Below are 27,887 nucleotides of genomic sequence, written 5' to 3' on the forward strand. Positions count from 1 at the left end.
CTATACAACATATTATAAAATGCAATCAGTTCTATCTTAATGATCTATTACGTATGAAGTAAAATGTAAAGTTACAGACAGCATTCATATAAAGTAATTTTGCATGTAAAATGCTTTTGCAAGTGTGTGTGCACATATGTATATGGAGACCAGAGTACAAGCTTATGTATCATTCCTCAGGAGCCTTCCATGTTGAAGACAGTGTCTGTTGCCAACTACTGGCCTGGGGATCACCAAGTGGGTTAGACTGGATGATCAGATAGCTGCCTGGGTCCTCCTGTCTCTTCCTTCCCATCTCTAGGACTACAAGTATTTAGCATCAGACCTAATTTTGCATGCTTAAGCAGCAAATGCATTATGAATTGAGCTCCAGTCCCACATATAAAACCCCCGGTGCATATGTAAATGACTAATATAACTAGACTTTGTGGGGAAGTGCTGTGTGTGACGGGAGCATGTTTGCACTTTTTTATGAAGGGCTAGAGTTATTTCTTCACGTGCTTGGATTATATATTTAATTACTTAGCAATGTAAATTGAGTATCTCAGAGACATGCTATGATCCAGTTAGACCTAACAATCTATAAATGTCCATCTGTTCTCATCTGAATTGGTTTAATTTGAAACTGTTCTGAAATAGCTATTGCATCTAATGTATGTGATAAAAATCACCTGACTAATTGGCTCATTAAATACCTCTTAAGTTCAGCTTTGGGCTTCAAATGATCACTTGTGCATTTAATTGAGACGGAACATCAATTAATCAACAGCTGCTAAACTTCCTTGCTGTTCAGTCTTCATTTTCCTGGGTTTCTTTCCGGCATCACCTTCTACAGTTCTCACTACCTGTTGGTGGATGCCACTGTCTACAATGACACCTCCCCATGATCCGCACAGGATTAGTCGCCCTCAGCCCTGGGCCTCTGTCATTCTAAATCAGATAGAATTACCTTGAGACACATGGACCTCAATTTTGCTCTTAGAATGCTATTTTTAAGAGTGTGCGAATTTTGACAAGGAAATAATTACAGTTTTATTATATTTTTCTCACGTTTTGGATGTAGGCAAGAAGCAGGGCAAGATCATAATGCTTTGTCTGAAACAGAAAGTAGATGCTTTCAGATCATGCGACAGTGACTGTACATATTTAACATCATTTTCACATATTACAAGCTTGAAGGTAAAGGGGGAATAATATTTTGTGCAAAAGTTTGTTATTTATTTGATAATAATAAAAAAAGCAGATAGAGGGGTTAGAGAAATGACTCATCGGTTAAGTGCGTGTACTGCTCTTCCAGAGGACTCAAGTTTGGGTCCCATTCAACACACAGCTGAATATAATTCCAGCTCCAAGGGATCTGACTTTCTCTTCTGGAAATATGAACACCTATACTTGCATATGTACACACATATATATAATTAAAATGTCAAAATAAATAAAAAATAAGCAAGTAAATGTATCATAAATATTTGAATAATTGTCCAGGTTTTCTTGAAACATTTAAACATTTGATATAGTTTTTATCCAATTGACTCCAGTTAATATTTACATGGATAAATGTGCGTGTATTAGCTTTTCTTTTAAAAAAAAATCATGCTTTGATAATTTCATAGATGGTGTTTTGACTGTATTCAACCCTTATTCTAACTCCTACCAAATCCAACTCGATTTCCTCCCCACCAAAAGCATGTCCTCTCTTCTTTCTACCCATCAAGTCCAATGTGTATTGCCTATATATTCCTAGATGTGTGTTTTTCCTCTGAAGTGTGGTTGACTTACCAGAAGCTCCACTCTTAAAGAAAACTCATTCTCCTTCTTGCAGCAATGATCAGTTGTCGAAGGATTCTCAGCTACAGGGGAACTTTGTGGCCAACTTCCTTCCCCATGTTCAACTGATAAGTTCTGCCTGGAATAAGTTTCTTCCCTGTGCTCATCCACTGCTCCGGGCTCTTCTGCTTTTTCCACCTCAGCTTCTGCAAGGATCCCTGAGCTTTGGGGAAGGGATAAATAAAATACATATTATATTTTGACAATAGTGTGAGAAGTATATTCAGAGACTCAATAATACTTTGAGAATGACTATTCTTAAAAGATTCAGTGCTTATAATATTTTAAATATAAATATTTTAATGTAAATATAATATTTAAAAATCCATAAATAAAAAGAGAAAAGTAGATCATGTAATATCTTGTGCACAAATACCATTAATAATCAGATTATCATTTCACTGCTCTTTCAAGCATCTCTAACATGTGCAAAATACATTCGTTAGATAGACCATAGCTAAATGAAAGATTATAGATGGATAGACAGACAGATAGGTAGATAGATATGAAATTTTCTTGATAAAAATTGAATGGCATGTGAAATTATAATTTAAATTATAATATTTTTAAAAGCATTTTATCAGTTGGCAAACTTTAAGACAGTTCAGACAAAAAGAGTAAAACCTAATTAGAGTTGGGCGGTGGTGGCGCATGCCTTTAATCCCAGCACTCAGAAGGCAAAGGCAGGCAGATTTCTGTGGGTCTGAGGCTAGCCTGGGTTAGAGTGAGTACCAGGACAAGCATCAAAACTACACAGAGAAACCCTGTCTCAAAAAGCCAAAAAAAAAAAAAAAAACCCTAATTAGAGATTTAAAATGAGATTAATTGTTCAATTGAGAGAAGCGATCTGCTGCAATTGCTTAGTTGACAGCATTAGCTGGTGTTGGAAAGCCACAATAACTATAACTAAAGGAACAAACGTTATCATAGTGGTAGTCTTAATAACTGTGAGAAAAAAAATCTTGCCCCTCAAAACAATCCAAAAGGCTATTTGTTTTTAGTAGCTATCATGATGGCCATTTTCCTTTGAGCATTAGCCAATGCTCAAAAGGCAGATCTTTCTTACCCTGTATTATTCTATGGTTATCACAAGAGCATCCTTCCTAGATTTATTTTATTCTTGCAATGATGGATGCTACAATGTGACTAGAATCTATCAGGCTGTTTTAACTTCCTCTTTCTACAGCCATGACAGTAAACTTTTCTTTGAATTGTATAATCTATCCAGATACTGGTAGTTCACACATGATGAACTATGCATCTTCATACTTGAAGATCTGTATGTCTGTACTACACCAAAAAAAAAAAAAAAAAAAAAAAAAAAAAAGCCATAGCTTGGCCTCTGCAGCTTTATATAGTAAGCACGCTTTGTATTACCGCTTTCATTAATTTGCTCATCTACAAAAGTTTTCAACTGGGGGGGAGGGGGGTAAGGTGTACTAATCCTTTCTAAGACATGAAGAGATTTAAAGAGTAGCTGTTTAATGATTTATAAGAAGTCACAGAATGGAGTTAGCTCAAGCAGAGCCAAGCACCAAGTGCTGTGATGTCTAAAGCAGAGCATTCCCCTCTCCCTCACGACACACCTTGATCACATTAATTGTGAGAAGGGAACAGTAAGAAACTTTTGGGAAAGGACAGGCAAATATTGTCCACTGAATTTTAAATCAGATGAGCTATTATTAATACTATTATGAACATATTCCAAGTCTAATAGATTATGGTTATTTTGATTCAGAAAAGACATTTTATTCAATTTCTTTTAAATCACTGCAGTTATTTCCTTTTAGAAAGCTCATTAACTGAAACAAAAATAGAAGAATAAGTTGTTCCATGAAATTTGGAACATCTGCATCTAGGTGCAATTTATGCGTGCCTGTAGATTTGACTCCTAAAGGAAACAAACATTTGCCTGCTAGAAAAAAAAATGTGTGAGAAAATTGACTATATTTTTGTGTAAGGCTCTATGTTTCTTCATAAACTAAGATGTTAATTTTCGACTTTAATTAGGTCAAAACCTGAGCACTTTCAGTATCCATGACTTAACAGATGGCAGACCTTAGTATCACCTCCCAGTGGTTATTTATCTTCGTCACTCCTTAGGATAAAAATGGTCCAAGAAAAAATGTTAATGTAGGCCAAGCATTCTAAGAGGCACACAAGCTCCTTTCCTTGCTTTCTGTGCTCAACTTTTTATCTATTTTGTTGTCTTTACAGCCTGGTTGCCCTTCAAAATCCATTAAATCTAAATTGATATCTCCAGTATGTGAGGGCTTAATTGAAAATAAGATCTGTTCATTGGCAGACTTCCTTTTCTTTTGAGTTCTGCTCATTGTGAGCTCGATGATGAACCAATACACATGACCAGAACTGCTCTAAGGCTGCTCAGACCTTTGCACCTGTCCTGGTCTTGAACCACCTTCTGACAGCTGAAACCCTCATTTGACTTTCACAGGTTTAAAACAACAGTCTTTGCTCCATAATTGAACTTCAGATTTATAATCTTTATAGGGCTACAGATCACTGGCTACACTTATTTCTTTCTTAAGGGGGGGGGGGGGCTCTGTTTTTTCTCTTTGTCAGTTTTGCCCTATTCAGGTTTGTTTGTTTTCATTTTAATCTTCTTTCATTTTATTATTTTTAGATACATGTTTGTTTTGTAATGAGAGCAAGAAAGGATGTGGATTTGTGTGGATGGGGAAGTAGGAAAGATCTGGGAAGTGTTGGAGGAGGAGAGGATATAATCAGAACATATTGTATGAAACAAATCTACTTTCATTTAAAAGAGAGGAGAGAGGAGAGAGAGAGAGAGAGAGAGAGAGAGAGAGAGAGAGAGAGAGAGAGAGAGAGAGAGAGAGATTCTATTAACTCATGTAAACTTGGGCACTTAGATAGATCACAGTTTGTCTCAATAGTGTTTTGTTTATGGAGCTGAACAATAGTTTGGCCCATATGATTTGGACACTGAGGTATTGGATTGATGAATCTTCAGTAATTTGAGTTTGGAAGGCATTTGACAACTATACCAGAATAAGAATAAGATACTTGGTGTGGGGCTGGAGAGATGGCTCAGAGATTAAGAGCAATGGCTGCTCTTACAGAGGTCCTAAGTTCAATTCCCAGCAACCACATGGTGGCTCACAACCATCTATAATGAGATCTGGTGCCCTCTTCTGGTGCAAGCAGAACACTCTCTGTACACATAGTAAATAAATAAATCTTTAAAAAAATTGTTTGAAAAATTTTATACTATTTTTGGCAATATGTTGTTTTTGCATTATCTTGACACAGAGGAATTTAAAATGACTGATTTAATTTCCAAAAAAAGGAACTTGGTATGAATTTTTCACATATTTAGTGCATGGGAATAAAATATGCCTAGTAAAATACTGAACAACAAATCTAGAGTTTTGAGGTTTTATGAATATTAGAAATTGAAAGAGTGGAAAAGATACTAATAACAAATAGGTAAGCAGTTTGAGAGTCAAGGGTTGGTAAAATATCTTATGTTGTTTTTAAGAAAATCTCAATCATTTGATTTTTTTTCAATAAAGTCTCATGTGGTAGTTTGAATGTAATTGGCCCCCATAATTTCATAGAGAGTGGCACTATTAGGAGGTATGGCTTTGTTGGAGTGGGTATGGCCTTGTTGGAGGAAGTGTGTCACCATCAGAGTGGGCTTTGAGGTTTCCTATGATCAGTATACTGCCCAATGTCTCAGTCAACTTCCTGTTACCTGCAAGATGTAGGAATCTCAGCTACTCCTCCAGCACCATGTCTGCCTGCATGCCACCATGCTCCCCACCATGATGATAATTGACTGAACCTATGAAACTGTAAGTGAGCCACCCCAATTAAATGTTTTACTTTATAAAAGTTGCCATGGTTCATATATCCAAAGGATGCTCAATCATACCACAAGGACACTTGTCAACTATGTTCATAGCAGCTTTATTTGTAATAACCAGAACTTGGAAAAAAACTAGATGTTCCTCAACTGAAGAATGGATAAAGAAAATGTGGTACATTTACACAATGGAGTATTACTCAGATGTTAAAAACAAGAACATCTGTAAGACAAAGTACACAGATTTCATTACAGACATGGGGAAATCTGAAGGCAAATGGATGGAACTAGAAAGAAAATCATCATCCTGAGTGAGGTAACCTAGACTGAGAAAGACAAACATGGTACATATTGACTCATAAGTGCACATTAGCTGTAAAATAAAAGACAACAGTGCTACAATCCACAGTCTCAGAGAAGCTATGTAACAAGGAGAGTTCTTGGGGAGACACTTAGTTCTCCTTCTGAAAGGGAAATAGAAGACATTTTGTGAGTAGACTAAGGGTAGGTGGGGATGAGGACATGAGCCATCAGGTTGTGATGGGACGGGAGAGTACTGAAAGAGAATACAGGAGAGGCGGGGCACTTCGGCATCAGGGAAAAGCCTGGTGCAAGAGAATCTCCCGGGAATCTACAGGGAAGTCCCCAAGTCCCCAGCCTGAACTGATCATTTCTTGTGACCAACAACCAGGGGCCCGAATGGGACTGCCCTAGACCCTCTGCATGTATGTTAGTTACAGTTGTGTAGTTTGATCTTCTTGTGGGACTCCTAACAGTGGGGATAGGGGCTGTCTCTGACATTTTTACAGGCTTCTGGGACCCTACTCCTCAGACTTTGTCACCTTGCCCAGCCTTAATTTCATGGAGAGGTGCTTTGTCTTACCAAGACAGGCCATGTTCTGTTGATTCTAATGGGAGGCCTGCTGTTCCTAAATGGAAATGGAGGAAGAGTGGATTGGGGGGGGGGGGGGGTGGGAACAAAGTGGGGATCGGGGAAGGGACTGGGAGGAGAGGAGGGGAAACTGAGGCCAGGATGTAAAATGAATAAAATTATTTAAAATAAAAAAGACTGCTCTTCACAGCAATAGAAACCCTAACTAAAATACCTCTGGAGTCAGATGCTGGGGTCAAAGCCTGCTAGCTCAGAAACGCAGACAAAGCACCCAGCTAACTTTCCTCCTCAGCCAAAGTCCCTGAAGCCTCCTTCTCCTATCCCATCTCAAACGAATCTCCCGTAACTCAATGTCCCTCCCTTCTACTTCCTGTTTGTCTCTCTAGCCATCCTCCTGACCCCTCTTATTCTCTCTGGTTTTTCTTCAGTCATCCTGTGTTCACTTCCTGTCAACTCTTGACCTAGGCTTGACTTTAATCCTGTTTACAAGGCTAGAGCTGAGCCACACAATTGGAAACAGATTTTTCCAGTAAATGACACAATCTCAGGGTTCAGAGCATGATCAAATAATATCTTGCAACAGTTGGAGTTCTTACCGTGGATTGTGTGCATGTGCATATGTGTGTGAGTATGCATATGCATGTGTGTGAGTGTATATGTGAGTCTGTGTGTCTGTGTATGTGTGTGAGTGCATGCATGTTCAGATGAGAAAAGGGTAAGTTAAAGAAAACCTCTAAAGAAGAAGGAAATATTTTTAAGGCATTGTATTTTTTAGGTATGGAGTGAAAAAAATGGTATAATAATATTTCAGAGGGAATCATGTAAGCAGAGGTACTACTATTTAACACAGGGACATCTAAAGTCTAAAATGTATTAGTATAGTTAGCCGAAAGTATTCATCAAATAGCCATGGCCTCTGTCCTTAGAACAAAGGATGACAGTCTGTTCAAACAGAATATTTTTAGAGGACATAACAATACTAAATCTCTCCTGTTCCCATCACCTGGCCCCTCAACTGCATAGCACTTCATGCCAAGGAGAGATAAGGTTTCCTTTTGGTGCTCTGAAGAAATGATACCTATATTTCCCATCATGCATGAAATGCTTTAAAAGCAAATAAAACAACAAAATAAATCATCCATGCTAAGTTGTGAATTCCGCCTCTCCTTGAAACAGTTTTATGGAAGTGAATTCAGATGGAACATTGTTTTCAAGGAGAAGTGGGAAGGCTTCGTGGGTATTCTTCAGAAACATGTCCAGAGACATGGGCATGCTTTTCTCTTGGTGCCCTTCTCCCTGGAAGCCAGAGAAAGTCATGATTGAAAGGTCTGGGTTATAGCAGGCCTTAGTGCAGCTGTGCTGGGCATCAGAGGGCTTAGTGAGAAACTGGGGGGAAAGTGGGCAGGGCGGACATCATTCGGTAATGATAATTCCTCTAGGCCATGGCTCCATTAGCACTGTTATTTACCATGGGAAAGGCGGCACAGGGAACTGATTTTGTGAGTCTTTATGTTGTTCAACTCTCAGAAGAACCTTAATAAATACCCAAGGAGAAGTTTTAAAAAGCATCCAGTGCCGCAGTTAAGTAAATACACAGGGAAAATATTTTGTCTGCTCTTGAAAAATGTAGTGAGTACAGAGAAATATGTGACGATACACATATTTTTACACATTCGGCCATCATCACTCCCATTTGCATATTTAAGTTGGTTTAAATCATATTTCTGGTGCCTTTGAAGTCCTTTAACCCAAAAAAATAAACTGTCCTTTGCTTGTCTTCTGGTTATTGTGAAAATGATTCACCTGTGGGGCTTTTGCAGTTGATCATGGGATTGTTTCTAAGAAATCCTGGCCTGCAACACACAGAGACAGACATGAGACAAATGGGAAGAGCTGGGATTGGATGTCCTGCAGCTCATGTGGATAGTGTCACGGTGTGGGGGACGCTGAGATGAGAAGATAATCTTCTTTTTCTGGAAGGCAGCTGGCAGGAATTTAGATCAATTGTTGTTCCTGGCACAGTACATGGTACCTTGGCGATTCCATTGTCTTCTGAGCCTCAGTCATGTCCTTTATAATGTGGGGGTGATACTTGCATGCCACGGGTTAATTTTAAGGACTAAGTGTTTTTTCTTAATTAAAAAAAATTTCTTTCCTTTTACATATCAACCCCTGTTCCCCCTTTCTCCCCTTCTCTTGCTCCCCCTCCCCTCCCCTCACTCCACCCCTATGGGTAGCCAACCTCCCTTGGGTAGTCAACACAGGCTGACATACCAAGTTGGGGCAGGACCTAGCCCCTCCCCGCTACATCAAGGCTGAGTAAGGCATTGCACCATAGGGAATGGGCTCTAAAAAGCCAGTTCATGTACCCGGGATAAGTCCTGGTCCCATTGCCAGGGGACCTACAAGCATATCAAGCTATGCAACTTTCACCCACATTCAGAGGGCCTAGTGTGGTCCCATGCAGGCTCTCCAGCTGTCAGTCCAGAGTCTATGAGCTCCCACTAGCTTAGGTCAACTATCTCTGTGGTTTTTCCCATCATGATTCTGACCACCCTTCCTCCCTCTCTTCAACTGAACTCCAAGATCTTGGTCAAGTGCTTGGCTGTGGGTCTCTGCATCTGCTTCCATGAGTCACTGGATGTAGGTTCTTTGATGACAATTAGGATAGACACTAACCTCAGTGCAGGGGAAGGCTAGTCCAAGTACCCTCTCCACCACTGCTATGAGTCTTAGCTGGGGACAGTCTTGTGAGTTCCTGGGGTTTTCCCTAGCTGCAGATTTCTCCCCATCCCCTTAATGGTACACTCTGTCAAGTTATCTCTTTCATTGCTCTCTCTACCAGTCTCTCCCCCAACTCGACCATCTAGAGCCCTCACATTCCCACCTCCCATCTCCCCCCCTCTATTCCCCCTCCCAGTTTACCCAGGAGATCTTAACCCTTTCACTTTCCATGTGTGTCCCTCTTAGGGTCCTCCTCTTTAGCTAACTTCTCTGGGGTTTTGGATTGTAGCCTGGTTATCCTTTGCTTTGCATCTAATAGTCACTTATGAGTGAGTACATACCATGTTTGTCTTTCTGGGTCTGGGTTATCTCACTCAGTATGATTTTTTTCTAGTTCCATCCATTTGCCTACAAATTTTATGATGACATTGTTTTTTTACTGCTGTGTGATACTCCAATATATAAATGTACTGTACTTTCTTTATCCATTCTTTGGTTGAAGGACATCTAGGTTGTTTCCAGGTTCTGGCTGTTATGAATAATGCTGTTATGAACATAATTGAGCAAATGTCCTTGTGGTATGATTGAATATCTTTTGTGTTTATGCCCAGGAGTTCTATTGAGGTATGTTGATTCTCAACTTTCTGAGATACCACCATATTGATTTCCAGAGTGGCTGTACAAGTTTGAATTCCCACCAGCAATGGAGGAGTGTTCCCCCTTCTCCACATCTCCTCCAACATATGCTGAGGACTAACTTTTAAACTGTAAGGGATTACGCAAATAGTTGCTAGATAATCATATTGTTGCTATAATATATTGAGGATATACAAGACAATAAGTATGCCATGTTTCATATAACTTATTCTTTTTTTCTTCCACCAAAGTCTTGCTGGATAACTTTCATCAATTGATATATGTAAAGTAGAGCTGGTCCTATATGCACAAAATTGACAGTACCATCTCCACTTTATTTTACTGGCCTGTGTAGGCAAAGACCATACAGGTTCAAAGGAAAAGGAAAATTTCAGACTTTTGACAAGGAGAAGGACCCCATTAGGGGAGTTTTGAATCTGAGCTGACTTACTACCTTTAAGTGTTTAAATTTCTTCTTTATGGTTTACATTTAAACATGACCTTTTACTGGTCCTTTACATGATAAACACTTGTGAACACTAAACATACTTTCCTAAAGGCAGCGAGTGCCTGCTGTTTAATCACCTAGAAATATGACTTGACATTTGTGCTCTCTTTTGTTCCACTGACAACTTAAAATAGAATAACGACCCTCAGGTGCGGAAAGTGTATGAGATTCAAGGAGGAATACTTGCAGTTTGCTTTAGAGAGGCTATTCTAGGTCGAAAGAATAATTGAAGTTTGAAGCCTCAGGCAGTCTGCTGATGAAAATATTTTATGGCCTGAGCACTGTGGAAACAGCGAAGTTCTCTGAATGAGACCAGCCATGACTTTCCGAAAGAAGAAGTGTGGAGACACCTTTGCGGTGTATGTACTACCTCACCATTAGTGCTGTAGGCACTCTCATGCTCGGAAGAGTTCACCACATAGACTGCCAGCTTCCTCATCATGTCAGAAAGCAGGCGCGTTCATTTCGCTCTATTCCTTCACCAGTTTTCTTATTACTATTTCTTGTGACAATAACATGACCTTTGCATTGAGTTTGATAATCATGATCAAAGTCTTCCTGCAGCCAGGACTCCACACTCTGACCCAGATGTTGGAGATCGTTTGTTGCCTATTTACTCATTTGCCTTTTAGCCTCATTCATCTTGCATCCATCTGAAGAAATTCCGGTATCAGTCTCTTTTCCTCTTCCTGTACTGCCTTCTTGGCATCAGTTCCTCTGATGTTTGCTTCTCGTGCATTGCTCCCTTTCTAAAATGGTTTGGTCACTCACTGTAGTAAATTACATCCTAGGAAGATTCTGCTGCTACTCATGTGTCAAGAGCTTGACCCCTACTCTGGTCCCTCTTCTCACTTCCGCTTGAGCTCTCATTCACTGCTTCAATCTGAAACGTTGTTTATAGGGAGATTCACTACCTCAATGTCAACAAACACTTCACAGGAAGCATGGAGGAATAATGAAGGGTTGATGTAAATTAACAGTTCACCTGTGTTTTATTTGTTTTCTCTCTCTCTCCATTCAGTTATGACATTCAGTTATGCAGTTCAGACATGAGTTTAAAAAAGCATCGTTCTACTGGATGAAATATTGATTGATCAGAACCTCAGTGAGAGGGAAAGTTTGGCATGTTGTGAGTCCAGACCCAAATTATTCAAATTTTCTGGGCCATCTTTAGGTTTCTTCACAGTTATTTCTTCATAGTTATTTATTATGCCCTCCTCTGCATGTAGCCCAACATATTTGTGACCATTGGGTAAACCTTTTCGGGATATTTAAAAAGACTTCCAGTCTCCATCAATAAAGGGGCTTGGAATGCAGTTAGATGGAATCCAAGACCTACGACAGAGCTTTCCCCACGTTGCTGAAACCTGATGTTTTCACCAGTGGTTTTGAAATGTTGATCTATGACCTTCTTTGTTTCGCCTCTATAAAAACTCCCTGAAAGTGTTGCCCCATTGTAATGTAGAGCATGTGGTGGCCTGGCACTGGTACACATATGAGTTCTAGAATAAACTGTCCCTTATCCCCTTTGAGGTGACAATTGTATTTTTATGTTGATAAATGTTATTATCTCTACTGATTAGAAGCATGGGAAAATTCAGAACTTTCATTAAACAAATTCTACTTTAATGTAACCCCTTCCAACTTATAAAAGCTTATGACTATTTGAAAAATTTTAAAATGGAAATACTATTCTACAGTACTGAACACATCATGAGCCTGATTTTGCCAGTGGACTACTGGGTTCTACATCTCTCATCTTTTCTACCTCATGACACTTACCTTCCTCTCGATTTCTGGATTTGTAACTAACTGATGCTATGATACATTTATCAAATACCTAAGACCCCTCCATGTTTAATACACCCAGAGCAGAGTTTTTAGTCCTTCCATAGTTTCCTGTCTCCGAAAACGGCACCGTTATGAGTTCAGTGATCAGGCTGCATCATGCCTTTCTGTTCGCATCACAATTCAACTCATCCACAGCTTTCAGATTTTCCAAATGTAGAAAAAAATCTTTTTATCCTGTCTTCAGGACGACTTACAATTTTTGACTCAATTTCATTCTCCTCTATGTATCAATCTAGGTCAGAATAATTTCTGATTCTATATTCTCTCCCTCTTAAACCCTTTCAGCATAGAAGAAACATTTGATGACAGAAAGAAAATCAGCAGAAACAAAATTAATTTACCCATAAAATCTTTCTGGAACTTTCGCTGTAATTACAGTAAATGTCATATTTTCCCAGACCTTCACCCTTGCAGTGTTCCTCCCTCGTTCATTATTCTGGGGCCACATTAGAGTCTCCTTGAGCATTGCTCTGTCTGTCTCAGGATGATGCATTTGCTTCTCCCTGGAGGACTTGAATAGTTAGGGGTTTTCCTTCCATGCTTCAGCCCAAACAGCATTCCCGGACTGTTCCTTGATTTTTTTTTTTTTTTTTTGATTGTTCAGACATGGTCTTATTATGAGAGCCAGGTGTTGCATTTGCTTTCCCTGTGGAGACGTGAACAAATAAAAACCAGATCAAAGAGAAACAAATCAGTGCATTGGGCTTGTTTAAACAGCACAGCTAAGGGATAGTTACAGGAGCACAATTGACCCTCCCCTCCCCCCCCCAAACAGCTTTATCACTGCAGAAACAAACCCATTCCATTCTGGATGATCACCATGTGGAAGCTGCACCATCCAGACCCTTTCAGAATCAACATTCTGCTTCCTGTATATTGGGTTATCTCCCAAGATTCCTTGTATCTGGGAGAGGAAATAATAGCTGGAATTCTAGGAGAGGCTGTCTTGATTGTCCCAAAGGGCTTCAATTGTTTCATTACCACTAGCTATCACTCTATTGGTCTGCTCTAGTTTCCATGGTTATAGGGGTGGGGTCTTGAAAAGGAAAATTTCATCACAACACCATATTACATCCAGAATTAAAAACAACAACAATAACATCAAAACTGCCATACAACCTCAGGCTTGCCTGAAATTTGCTATGTATCCCTGTCTTTGAATTTCTGATTTTCCTGCCTTCATTAATATACTATAGCTATAATATGGTTTTACTCATTTTTTTTTACTATGTCTGGCACATAATATTTTAAAAGCATGCATATTTGAGGCAAGTGGTTTGAGTACCTATTAAAAAAACAAATTTCTCATGAAGACATCAGTATTTTATGAAAAACCTGAAGCTCTGATGTCTGAGTCATCCTGACCTGGCTACAATGGTCAGTACCAGCATTCCTCTGCCTTTTGAACCAGACAAACAACCGCCTCTTTTAGCATCTCCAGTTACATTCCTGCCCTTACCTTCCTGTTACCAGGGAAATCAAGGTTCTCTCTAATAGCTTTTGTCTCATTAATAAGACAGTTTGCAAGGTCAATGAGAATTGTATTAGCATCTGACAGAAAAGCAGCCGAACAGACAAGCTATCCACAGCTCTCCAGAACTGGGGGGCCGGGGGATGAGAGGTGGAGGTGGGGGGGAAGAGGAAGAGGGAAAGGCATGTTTTGGCCTGCTTTTCCCAATGGAGGTTAGCAAGCAGCAGCTTTGCAGATGTGGTTGTGGAGCAGAGCTTCAGGTAATGAGGAAGGAGGTCCAGAGTGTCAGGGACATCATCCCAGGCTTGGGTCAACATCTCACAGAAGGAAAAATTAGGCTTTCCTGAGTCAGGACTCAGATAAGTAGGCAAGCCTATGAGCACAGACTGTAAGGGACCAAGAAGGGGCTTCTGGGAAGGAAAAGGCACATTATCTCATCGAGGAGACAGCAATACCCTAATGCCTGCAGATGACAGATTTCTAAGGGATGGGGGTGAGAAGGCTCCATGCCCGTAAAACTATTCTAAAAAGACACTGATGCCTCTCACCCTGGCTATCATACTATTTAAAAATAGACCCTAAAGAAATGAGAATTTCTCAGGAACCTCACTGTTAAAGACAGATAATGCCCTAGTCTAAGCTACTCTACTTGGTATAAAACTGGTTTTTCAGGCTGTAACTTGCCCCAAGAAACTCCATTTTCCAAGTAGCTGTTGATTTCACTCTAAGAAAGGTTGACTGGCTCCTGGGTGAACTCAGAAACTGCACCATCTGCCAGTCACCATCCATATATCACAAGCTAATAAGCCGTATTCCTAGGAACAGCAAAGGAGCCAGTCTACAAGTTTACTGGGGGAGACTTGAAACTATGGGGATCGTTAAAATCCTATCAGAGAAAGCAAGCCCAACAACTTGTTGGACACATAAGACAGAGGAAAGGGGTAATTCCCTTGCTTGCCCTCCCATAATATAGTAGAAACCTAACACTGTGATGGCATAGTCCCATACCAATGTACTATTTGATGCCTGATGTATAGGGCAAGGATCAGATTTGGATCTGCCCCAGTATTCACACAGCCTACTCAACTGCCTGCCTGTCTGCTTGTTTAATGGTCTGGACCTGAACCTGACCCATTTCCTGTTCTGGACCTGGTTCAGCCTTGATACCTTGAATTCCACATGCCTGTCCTCAAACCTGATACCAACAGTTTCTAGCAGCAGCCTCCTCCTGACGCCAATCTGGCTTTTGACCTGAAGTCTACAGACTTCTTCTCAGGTCACTTCTAAAGCCTTTTGAGCCCTGCCACAGTCTCCTTAACGGATATTCATGTGTTTGTGTGATGAGTGCTCAATTAGTAAATAAGATAGAGATAAAAGAATCTGCATTCGCCTCAGCCAAGCTACTGTGACGGGTGGACTTTACGACGAATTGCCATCATTAAACCTGCTAAACCTTGTGATTTTTGTGGCTAAATTCTGACACCATGGAAAGAAAGTGTGTGTTTGTTGATTTAGGGAGTATCTGGATAAGGGAGTCAGGTATGCTGAGACAAGGGAAACTTGTCTCAGAGAAGAGATGTCTCATGGTTCTGACAACTTGTCAGACCACCGTACAGGGCAAGAGACTAAAGACCAGGCAATGGCAGACTAGCGCTGGTGGTGGACAGGACCACACATGCACAGGAAGTTTATATCCCTCATCTTTTGTGTAAACTTCAGTCACTTCAGGAACCCCCCAAAAAGCAGACTTGAGGGGTCACTAGATCTCTTTGTCCCCCATCCCACTGTCGTTACATTGAATAGATAAATTTGCCTTTTCTACCTTCTACTATTAAATTGGCTATTTAATTGGCTTATTGCTGATAGATGGCCAAACCTGGAAAAAGATATCAGTATTTGTTGACAAAGGAATGCACGTAGACTTGTGGAAGAGAAGTCCACCAATGCAGAACTCACTTCTCTGTCATACCTGTTCCCCTAGAATTCACAATAGCATGAACAGCAATCATTTAGCATGGCGGAAGTTCTCACCTTCAGTTGTTAATTAATAGAGGGCTGCAATTCTGTGAACTATGGTACTCTGGAGAAATTTACGAGTATACTTGGGAGTTACTCCTGTTCCACACTTGCTGGTTCCTATTCTCTCCATCCACTGCCTAATCCACATTTGTGAGCAGCGGATCTCCGAGAAGAGTGCTTGAACAGTGCCCCAATCTCTAAGTGAGGCAGACTTCTTCATCTGCCATCTTTGGTACCTTGCTCATCTCTGACATCACATCTGACAGCTGTTCTGGAAATACTGAATATTTTGAACATGGGGAGGGGTACCCATGTTACTGAGCCATATTTTTACAAAGTAAGAAGGTTCCAAGCTTTCTTGGATTAAACATTACAATAATCTTACTCTAGTAGACTGAAAATTTTTCCAAGAACCTGACTGTCTCTGTATTTTGCATGTTCCTGGCCACCTCTCTTAGGATGCAGGCCTGAATGAATGAGGCTTTTAGTGGGGTGCAAACTTAATGACTGCTTCCTACTTTATTAAGACCAGTCTTTGCCTCTGATAACTGAAAGTTCGATGTGTTTCAATACATCAGTCTTAGGAGAATCTTTTCCCACCCAGTATACACATAGATATCTGAGAAACATCTCTCCCCCATTTCTTGGATATGACTACCACTGAGAATCCCACAACCGTTTACATTTTGTTTTAATGAGAAAACAAGCAGACACTCCAGCGAGAAGCACAGAAAATGCTAGAATTCAAGCATAAAGAGCTGGCCTCAATTGCCATCCACCGTACTTCTCCACAGGCAAACTAGTCAGTATGGTTTGGCTCCAGGTGGGGAGGTAATGGAGTGCAGATTAGGGTATGGCAAACCCATCATGGACTAGACAGTTTCAAGCAATGCCCCCCCCCCCACACACACACATACACACATACTACCTCCGGTGATGCCAATAAACTTCCTACACAGAGTGAGTGAGTCATTTGCTCTTTGAGGGGGATATTTTTAAAATCTTTACATGTAGGCCAGGTGTGATGGCACACGCCTTTAATCCCACCACACAGGAGGCAGAGCCAGGTGAATCTCTGAGTTCAAGGCCAGCCTGGTCTACAGAGGAAGTTCCAGAGCAGCCAGGTCACACAGAGAAAGCCTGTCTCAAAAACAAGACAACAACAACAAATATCTGTACATAGAACAAACTTCACAGAAACAAACAAACAAAAAAATCCCATTTGCTAAATTAGAAAAGATGCTAGATTCTGTGCAGTCTAGAGACAGCCTGCCCGCCAACTCAGGCTCTGAGTCATGCAGTGAGCCAGTGCCTGAGCATTACAGAAGCACCAGGAGAGTCTTCAGAAGAGATTCAGTGCTAGATGGAAGAGATGGAGTTAGTAGAAATCCTCCTCATAGGGAAATTAGTAGAAAAGGAATGGCCTGTTATAACAAGATTTCAATCAAAGAGAATAAAAATCCTAAGAGGAAACTGCTGACAGGCTGAAGACTGTTATCTCACAGTACTGGCTTATGAAGAGGGGTCGGTAGGGATGATAAATGCAGAGAAAGCAAAGACCTTGCTAAGAACAGCCAACTCTTAACAATGAGCTCATGCAAATTAGTTTTGCAATATTTAAATTTACTGCACGGTTTAAGGACAAAGAGCTGCATGAATTAAAGTCTCCTAATGTATTTTTAACTATATGCAACAGCACTGAAAGATAACATTTCATGACAGTGATTCAGGAATATGAGAAAACGTTTTGCACATTGAGTATGGATATGTTTAAAGGATGCAGTCATGGGAAAACTTGTTGTAATTAAACCAAACGGCCACCAGGGGGAGGAAGGGAACAAATTTCAAAGCCCGGTGTCCAGGCACCTCTCCAACTCTAGGAACATTGGATTCCAGAGGAAATGGCTCACTTTTTTATTTTATATTTTAAATGTTCTTCTTCAGCTGGTGGATCGTTGGCACCCTGCATTTCTCTGTGGGGTTTTTTTTTTTTTCAAATTTATGTTCTCTGGTGTCTCGGCAGTTCTATGTTGTAAATCCATCCTGCCGCTGAGTTGCAAAGTCACATTCGAGCGAGATTCAGCATGGATGCATTTTCATACAGGATTTCTAAAACATTGCACATTCATTTAGAGGAGATCCTCTCCCAGTACCACGCTGACGGTAGCTCCCTGAGCACCACAACTAAGAAAGGGGATAAAATTAGAAGAGGAGGGGACTCACTTCTTAGGAAAGCTTTAGCGACTCTTTAATGACTCAGAAAGAAAACTGGAAAAGCAGGCGGGTCAGCACAATAGAATGTAATTAGCAAATGCAATTAGCATCAGCATATAAATCCCTCCCCCTTGACATTCTCCTTCGTATTGCCAAGGCAACCCAGGCAGCCCCCTCCTTTCCCACTCTCTCCCCTTTTCAGCCGCTGACTGCACCCTACTTGGAACCGGTATTAACCAGGTTGCACCTGTGTGAACTTGGGTGGGCGTGGAGAAGGAGTAAACCAGGGCAATGAGGTGAATATGCAGAGAATGCAGACGGGGCAGCACAGCTGTTGTTTTTATAATTGGATGGTTCGCACACTTTTTGGGATAACAACCTCCATGCCAGTGTGGGAAAACCTTATTTTTTCTTGTGACCATCAGTTGACGTAAAATAGGTTTTCTTCCGTTCAGCCAGTACAGCAGCTTGCGAATAAACAGATGCACACTCAGCCCAAGCTCTCTGTCACATGCTCTCAGTGAACGTGTCTAAATCTTCATTAGAGGTACTGTGTTATGAAGCAAACAATAATCCAACTCATTTTTAGTGTTTCCAGTATCCAGAAGAGGAAGGAAGGAGTGCACGCCCGCCCACGTCATTTTCATCTCCCTCTCCCTGTTCTAATTCTTCCTCTGCCCCTCAACCCCAAGCTCCTTTTCTAATTCATGACCTCTTCCTCTATAGTTATTGTTACACTCCCCCCAACACACAGAGTAGTAACACCCAAATGATGATGAAAGATGACTCCTTTTTTAATTCAGTTTATCTTTAGTTATATATTTCACGTGAGTGAGTCCCCATGGAGGCCAGAGGGCTCACATCCTGTGGAGCTGGAGTTACAGGCAGTGTACCTGATGTGTGTGCTGGGAACTGATCTCAGGTCCTCTGCAGGAGCATCAGGGACTTCTAAATACTGAGCTATCTCTCCAGACCTTTTAATATTTTGTATTAGTTTCTATTTTATTAGTCAAAAGTTCAATTCTGTCTCACGGTGCCTTTCTAAGATCAGTAGATTTTTCTTTCTCCACTTTGCATACAACCAGGGTGAGCTGAGGTGCTGGCTCCCTTGGAAAAGTGCTTGACACACAACGTGACAACATGAGAGCCTGAGTTCAATATCCGGCCCAGGGGAAAGGGAAAATGTGTTAACACCAAAGATGTGAGGAAAAAGGCCACTGACCCAAATCATCTTGGCCAAATTAACTATAGCAAGAAATTAATTATAGCAATTACTTTTTTATTCAGAGGCCACCTCCCCCTAAGGTGGGGTTCAAGGGATCAGCATTGGACATGAGGAAGACAATGTTTTTATAGCTCAGAGGTAAGGGATTTCCAAATGGGGATTTGGTGAGAAATAGGTGGGGTTATAGAAGCTGAACATACACATAATAAGTTAGTCATAACGACCTCCTGAAACAAAAACATGGTGGAAAGGTGGTCATAATGAGGCAGTTAGAGGTGCTCATAATAACCTTTTGAAATAAAGGCATGGTTGCCATACCCGGAAACAGGCATTACAGAACAATTTGTAGTTAAGGTTACAGGTGTGGCGTGACCCAATCCTTGAGAAAGAGAAGAAACCCTTCTACCAACTGTAGGTAGAGTTTTCCTGCCTGGCCCACAGTCAGGACAAATCTCTCACCTGCCAGTCCCACAGCCGCTCAGACCCGACCAAGTAAACACAGAGACTTAAATTGCTTACAAACTGTATGGCCGTGGCAGGCTTCTTGCTAGCTGTTCTTATAGCTTAAATTAATCCATTTCCATAAATCTATACCTTGCCACATGGCTCGTGGCTTACAGGCATCTTCACATGCTGTTTGTCATTGTGGCGGCTGGCAGTGTCTCTCTGACTCAGCCTTCCACTTCCCAGCTTTATTCTCCTCCTTGTCCTGCCTACACTTCCTGCCTAGCCAATGGCCAATCAGTGTTTTATTTATTGACTAATCAGCAACACATTTGCCATACAGAACATCCCACAGCAACCAACCTCCAGGAATAGGAATTTTTGCCTTGAACTGTATTCAGACTGTAAACACCAAAATAAAAAGAAATGCAAGTTTGTACATCTTATGTAGGTAAAGAACTTGGTTTTACATTTCAGCTGATCAGTTGAGCACCTAACCAAGAGCAGGCCGATTCTGAAAGAAGGAAATTTGACCTGAGAAGAAGGCAACTTCTCCGCAATAAACTCCATTAGATAGCATCTCTATCTAATGTGACATCACTGTGACAGAGGACAGCAGGAACAGTTCAAGGGAAGGAGAATTAATTTTGGCTAGTGGTTGTAAAGATTTTAGTCCCCTGTCCCTGGAACCTGGTACCTGCCCATGCTAACAGAGAAAGTTGGTTCTCAAAAGAACTCTTTGAAATATTTGCATTGCATTCTTTTTAGGCAGGGAATCAGAGAAATGGATACAATCAGTCTGATATTATTCATGGGAATAAATCTTCCTGTTACCCTTCTGCCTCTCACTTGTGAGGCCCTAAGTCTCTCACTTCAGAGCACACAGGAGTCAGAGAGAGGAGAAGCAGAGGACAGGATTTATCTTCCCTAGGCAGACCCTCGAGTGCCTGACTTCCTCTAACTCAGCTGCACCTCCTTACCACTATTTCCTTGTACCAAAATCATATCACACATCTAGCAAGTAGTCAATCTCCCAACCAGGTGAGAGCTCTCGGGTTTCAGTTAGTTCCCAAAACCTGAGAATTAAGCCACAGGACCCCCCCCCCCCCCCCGTCCTCCCCCCCCCCCGCCCCCCAATGCGCGCGCGTGCGCACACACACACACACACACACACACACACACACATGCACACAGACAGCCATCTTTTATCTTTTGCATTGCATTGTCAGGAAGTTTGAACTTGCCTATGAGGAGAATATTGCTGACAAATGGAGTGAAATGGGGTATGGAATTATGGGCTTTTTTTTTAATTAGTGAAAATGATTTTGATCACACCTAAAAGAAAATACTCACTCAAAAGCCTCAAAAATTAAGAAAATGTTATTTCATATTATAAAGCCCTAGGAGATAAGTCATTCAGTGTGAGCAGAAATCAGTGGGGTCGTCAGAGAGGTAATATGGAATGGCACCTTTCTCAACCTTCACTAGGCCCAGGCTAAAGTTTTATAATAAAGAAAAGTATAGCATGTATTCACCTGATATTTATATGATCCAAGAGCCTTCAGAATGAAGACCCACAGACCCAGGTTAAACAGTCTTTGTGCCTAGTGATGCAGTGTGGACAGCCATATAGAAATGGTATTGCACAAGGAAGGAGAAAAGATTGAACATTACTGATTAAAGGGACAGTTCAGAAAGTCCTCTCAGCTTTGACTCCTCTCAGGCTTTCTACATGACTGAGCTTATTCTCGAATGACCTACTGTCAAAACAGATAGGTCTGAAAAATTCTTTATGGGAAGATTTTACTTAGAAACGTGGAGAAAGATTAGGGCAATGTGGGGGAATGTTCCTAGGCTTTATGCAGGACTTCAAGGGAAAGGAAGCATACTAGTTTCTATGCTTCCTATAGGGCAAAGAGAATTCTAAATACTTCAACCATCTTAGAGAACAAAGGGAGTCAGGAGACAGGAAGAGATTCTTTCTGAGGCCGTTCCAATGTCCTTCACAGAACTCAGCATGCCAGAGTGTCTATCTTTGGAGTTATCACTTTCTGAGCCCAGGATAATTAAAGGCAGAGTTCCTCATTGCCACACTCTTCTGCCAACTCCACATTGTTGGCCTAGTTCCTTGGCTTTGTCCCCTATGAACACAGCATGATCTTGTGTTTCCAAGAATCACATCCTCAAGTGTCCCAGAGGAAGGGCAGATGGCAGTGTGGAAAGAGTGCATCAGCCTTCTTCTGAAAAGCCAGGGCTCTTCCTGGACTTCATGGCAGTTGACTTGGCCCTCACCTTCCAGAATCACTGGCCATGAGAATGTCACTACCTCGAGTGGGATAGAATAACCAAGACCTACCCCTGATTTATCTTGAGGTAGCACACACATCTCTAAGACAGAAAGTCTCTGTCAGCAAGGAAGAAGTAGTAGATCTCAGGTGTTGTTATCTGGACAGGGAGTGAGCATGCTCAAGAGACGACCTAAGAAATTAATTGTAAATTATCTTCTCTGTCCTTACCCTTGCCTTTTACCCATGGACCATAAGTGAGGTCTTAGTAGACTTATTTCATTTCTTATGGGCCTTCTAAGAAAGAATGTGGTAATTAAGAAACCAGAGTGCTAAGGGAAGTTGGGGACAACTGGAAACTGCAATGTCACAGCAGCTATACTTAGATCCACAAGGGAGCCAGGAGAAAGGGCCCCAGTGTTTCTCACAGGCTATGATCCTCTAGTGATGAAGTCTTTCTCTGCAAAATGGGCAGAAGGGTATGCCTTCCAACCCAGATGGTGGAATCAAAGCTTCTTACCATGGGCAGGTCACACCATCTTTCCAGCTCACACCTTCTTTCCAGTGTAAAGGTAAATCCTCCCAATTATCTGAGTGTGACTTCATATTCACTATGCTGTCGCTGTCTGTGAGTAACACAGGAAGAAGAGGTAAACAACTCACTCTAATGTACTGAAAACATTAAAGTAAAGTTTTAAAGTATAAAAACACCACACACAAAAAAATGCCCAAATTACTTTCTTTCAAGAAACTATAAGTGCCAGCAAGATTGCTAAGTAGCTAGTGTTTGCTGCATAAGAGTGATGACCTGATTCTGATCCTAACAACCAACATGGGAAAAGAAAGAATGAACTGTAGCAAACTGCCCTCTGATTTCCTCACATGTGCTGCAGCACACCTGTTCCCATGAACACACACACACACTCAGACACACACAATAGTACATAAAATGCAAGAACCATTTCATTTTAGAAATGATGGCAGAATTATTTTAAAGCATTACATGTCACAAGTGGTATGAATTTATAATAGCTCTGACACTGACTGACTGAAAGTGTTGCTTTACAAATCTAAAAGTAGTGATGATGTACTTTTGGAAGTTTGAAACAATTGTGATGCTTTCTTTTCCCAAGAGAGGATCATCCTGTTGTTCTATGTAACCAAATTGTAAAACATCTTTTTGAAATGTAGTGATTAATTAAAACCAAAGTCATAAACCTCCATGCTTCAAGAAGAAAGAAAACATGACAGCCAGTGAGAAGAACCATGCCAAGATCCAAGTTCAGATCATCAGCAGTGCGTTCAGTGGCATTCATGTTACAAATCGCTACAGCAGGAAATTTGCTGTGGCCAAGACCAGGCTGCAGTGAGTCATTTTAAATAGCAGACATTTTTATTCTTCTGTTCAAAAGAGCCAATTAGAAATCTGCTGAAATGATCTGAGATGTTGCCCTAGTCACTCTCTAGGCTGGTTCTGTCGATTCTTTGAGCTACTTTCTCTCTCTCTCTCTCTCTCTCTCTCTCTCTCTCTCTCTCTCTCTCTCTCTCTCTCTCTCCATATGTGTGTGTGTATATATATATACATACATACATACTAAGAATACTTCATTCTAGGCACACATTTATGCATTAGAGACAGAGCTGTAAAAAGGGCCTTAGGTTTACAGAAAATTATCTACTCATATTCATCTTTTACATATTAAATAAAATAATTTAGAAGAAAAGAAGTATAATGCTTAGTGTGTTAAAGACATAACCATGAAGTGCATGTTCTGCTTCCTGTGATCAGTTCCAGTTGTGAAGCTTTTGCCATTTTTCTTTCTTCACTCTCTGTAGACTAGCTCTGACAAATAGTGTGGAATTTCCGACACCCTTTCACAAAGAGAAGACTTTTTCAACTACATTAACGAATTTTCCTTTTTATCTCAATAACTCCAGTGATCACAGTTTGAGATAAGCAAGGACTCAGGTGCATTCTTGGGAATGATTCAGCTGAGGACTTCTAAGTCAAAGGACCCAACCATGGTGCCTCTCAAGATAATCTTAAGTCCCCATAAAACATGCTATTCTGATATTGTAAGTAAGCCCTAGCATGCTAAAGTTTAAGGAACTAGGTTTACTTCAAAAATTCACAGCTAAACTCACTGTGAAAGTACAACACAGTATAACTACATCAATTCAATACTTTTAACTAACTTGAAAATTATTGTCATAGCAATACTTGCCTTATGTATTACGAATAGGCAATGTGGCAGATGTCCTAAGATGCATGAATTCTTTTAGATATTGTAAAGTTGGTTATTAGCACATTAGCACACTCAAAACAGAGCAGTAACAACAAAGATAAAATATTTTTACCTTTGTTTTTCTAAGAAAATATTATCAAGATTTTTCAACTTAAAATGAGAGATCTCACACATGGCCGGTGAGAATGCTTTTCTTTATAGTAGCAAGTCACTCTTTGTAAATTCAGCTATAGGGACAATAGCATCCCACAGGTCCTGATTATCTCCCCAGGTGCTGTGGGACTTAATGACGTCATAAAATCAGCCGCCTACGACATTGCAGAATGTCATCAGAGAATGGAAACTGAACAGGACTAAGAGAACGTCTGTCTACAGATAAGTCAAAATGGAATTCTGCCTTTCCACAATCTATTTAAAGACTCTAGGGGACAGAGAATAAATAATAGCCTTGGGCCGTGAGACAAGAAACAGGCTACATAACAAGTGTGTGTCTCTAGTCTCAAGGAGAGTAAGCCACGCTTTTCAACCTGACGTTTGCCTCACAGGGTCTCCCGTAACTTCCCAGTTCTCATGTCTTACTGAGAAATCCATTTGACTTTAAAATTCATTTTAAATATCTGCAAGGTGCCATTCACCCTTTTCCAGTTAGCATTTTTCCTTAGTGGTAGAACTCAGAGAGAATACAACAGAAACAGATGCCCAAAATGTATGGATGTATTAAAATAAAATGTATTAGAGCATAATAACTAGAATTTTTCATTAGGAGATAATTTGTTGCCTAGTCATTTGAGTCACAATGATAACATAATTCCTTAGATTCTCTTGTCTTCTTCATGAAGTAACAGGCGTCATCTTTATGAGCCTGTGGACTGCACTGGAGCAGGAAATAGGCTATTTAAGATCAACATGTATGTGATATTTAGAAACTGAATGAAGCAATAAACAAAATATGAAACTATCATAAATCACTGCTTTACACTTTATTACCTCAAATAAATCAAATGGCAACCGTTTCATGTGCAAACCAAATGTGTTGGCAGCTTCTGAATTGATGCTGATGCTCATCCACAAGGAGCCGTTAAAATTGTTCCCACTGTCCACAGTAGCAATTGCATATTCGACGGAAATCATTTAACAGCTGCTGCTTTTGGTACACCACTTGTTTCAGGCAGCTCCCCACCAATTTTGAGGAAGAAAAAGAATAAAATTAGAACTGAGCTGTTATGCCATTGACAAAATAATAAGTAGGAACCCAATAAAATATGCTGAAATCACAGAGGCATGAGCTATCCGGTACAGGATTCAGATTGCTGCATCTCATTGTAACCTAGTGCAATATTTCAAAGATTAAACATTGACTAGAGAAGTGACATGGGCGTATTTCAACTATCTTTTTCTAAATATTTCTTTAACATTGTTTATTTTCTCAATGGTCAAATAAAAGAAAGAGAGCTAATATATTATGGCACACCCAAGTGGGTGAGTATAAATCCATTAGAGTAGATACTGAAGTAGGCTGCTTTAGGACTAATGCAACAGCATTTCAAGTGGCTGGGATTTGTCTGGTTCACAGCAGAACCCTTCCCCAGTACTTACTCCCCAGCAAAGAGTAAGCTCTCCACTGGTTCATGCTTCAGTTAGGGGAAACTCTAAGGTGTCATGACAGTACATCCCAATCATCAGATAAATACGCCCACCTCCTCTCTCTGTTTATCCCGTTCTTCAAAACAGGGTCTCTGTCTCTGTCTGTCTCTGTTTTCTCCCTCTCTTTCTCTCTCTCTTTACTTCTTCCTTTCTCCCTCTAACTCCTCTCTGAAGAGCTTTACCCAATACATCAACTCTCTATAAATGTCTACCTCACATTCAGCCTCCTCGAGTGCCTGACCTTGACATTGGTATTCACCTTAATTAATTATATCAAGACTGCACACATTATAACAGGAAATTGGAAATGCGATGCATTTTTTCATTACTTTGTCATTATTTTATTAAAACTTTGCCCATTTGTCTTAAATTTCCTCCAAAGCTTTCCCTTTATTTCCAACTACATTGTTGATCAAATTCTGATCACATCAGGAGTACAGGAAACTGAGTATTTTTTCCTAGATGATAAAAATCATGATTTAATAAGGACAACGGAATTTGAAAGGTCACTGAATCCAATTCGAGTTCTAGTTTCAAAAGCCAATAGACTATGAAAATTCTATTCAGTCCTCCAAATTAGCATTAGTCATCCCAATTCAATGACATCTCTGCCTGACAGTACACTCAGATTTATGTTCCCAGACCTTAAGCCACTAGAAGATTAAGTTTAGAAGAAATAAAGATTTATATCAGGAATATTGCCTAATTTTAATTGCATACAAATAATATGTATTTTTCTGCTGCGTATAAGCATGAATAAGACAAATAGTTTCACTAGGTATTGGTCAGATGGAGGCTGAGTTGAACTGAAGGGTTCAAACTTGTATAAGTCACATGCTATGTGCCAGAGTGGACGTGAGTGTACAGCTGGGCTCTGTGAGGCCCTTCTTCTTTCCCTAGTAGACTTCAGGTTTGCATCAGAAAATCTCCTTAGCACAGAAGCTCAGGCTTGCCCATACTTTGATAACTAAATGTAGAATTAGGAAAATTTTACTTTTACCAATACCATCAATAAAAGTTGTCACAGGTCACCAAAATTTAAAAGGAGATCTAAGAGACTCCACCTATTCTAAAGAGTGCCAAAGCCTGTGGGGCTGTACTTAATTTGGACAAGAATACTATATATTTAGGAAAATACTTTAAATTTTATTTTAGCAACTTATATCAACCTTGGTTGTGAAGCTAAAATGAATTGTTGAGTGGGATTTTTTTAAAACAAGATAATTATTTTTCTGTTTAATATTATTTATACAAAGACATTTTAAGCTTAAAATCATATTATAGATTAATGCAGACATTAAAACAAAGTAATATATCTAAGTGACTAATTAAACTATTGGGCTCTTTAGAAATCTCTTGTTTATTAATGAAAATATCAATTTTATGTTCAACATGCTAAAAATCATAAATTAAGAGTTACTAATTTGTAACGTAATTTAGTTAAATAATCTGTTATAAACTATATAATTGAAACTAAATTACATCTGAAATTTTTTGAGTTAAAAGTCACTGCTTCTTTAGGTAAATTTTGCTAAGGTTTCATGGGTGCAGCTTCTATATCATATATCCAAGATAATATCTTACATCAGACATTCTGGTTCTCTAGCTCTTTCAACCTCTTTCCTTTTGTAAAGTTCTCTGAGCATTTAAGTTGACATGCAACCATGGGTGAGGAAATCTCACAGAACCCTATCCCTACATGAAAAACTGTCCACAATTGATGGTTGCTGTGAAAGGGAGAATCATTCTTCTCTAAGAAGGAGCTCTGTGACAGATAATCCAATCCCAATTGGTCAGCCTTATACATGTAAGTGGGCTGGGGACATAGAATGCAAAAAGGGAAAAGAGAAATAAACACGAGTGTCCATCACTGTCTCTGTTTCTTGAAGAAGATTGGAAGGGGAATATTTTCCTTTAAAAGTTTCATTGCTAGGAGTCTTAGCTGGGGTCATCCTTGTAGATCCCTGGGAATTTGCCTTGTAGCAGGTTTCTACCTGACCCTGAAATGTTCCTCCCATTCCAGTATTTTCAGTACTCTCCCTCTCCATCTACCC

Source organism: Peromyscus californicus, unplaced genomic scaffold (assembly GCF_007827085.1).
Source record: "Peromyscus californicus insignis strain IS unplaced genomic scaffold, ASM782708v3 Scaffold_15__1_contigs__length_86483966, whole genome shotgun sequence".
Taxonomy (NCBI): Eukaryota; Metazoa; Chordata; class Mammalia; order Rodentia; family Cricetidae; genus Peromyscus; species Peromyscus californicus.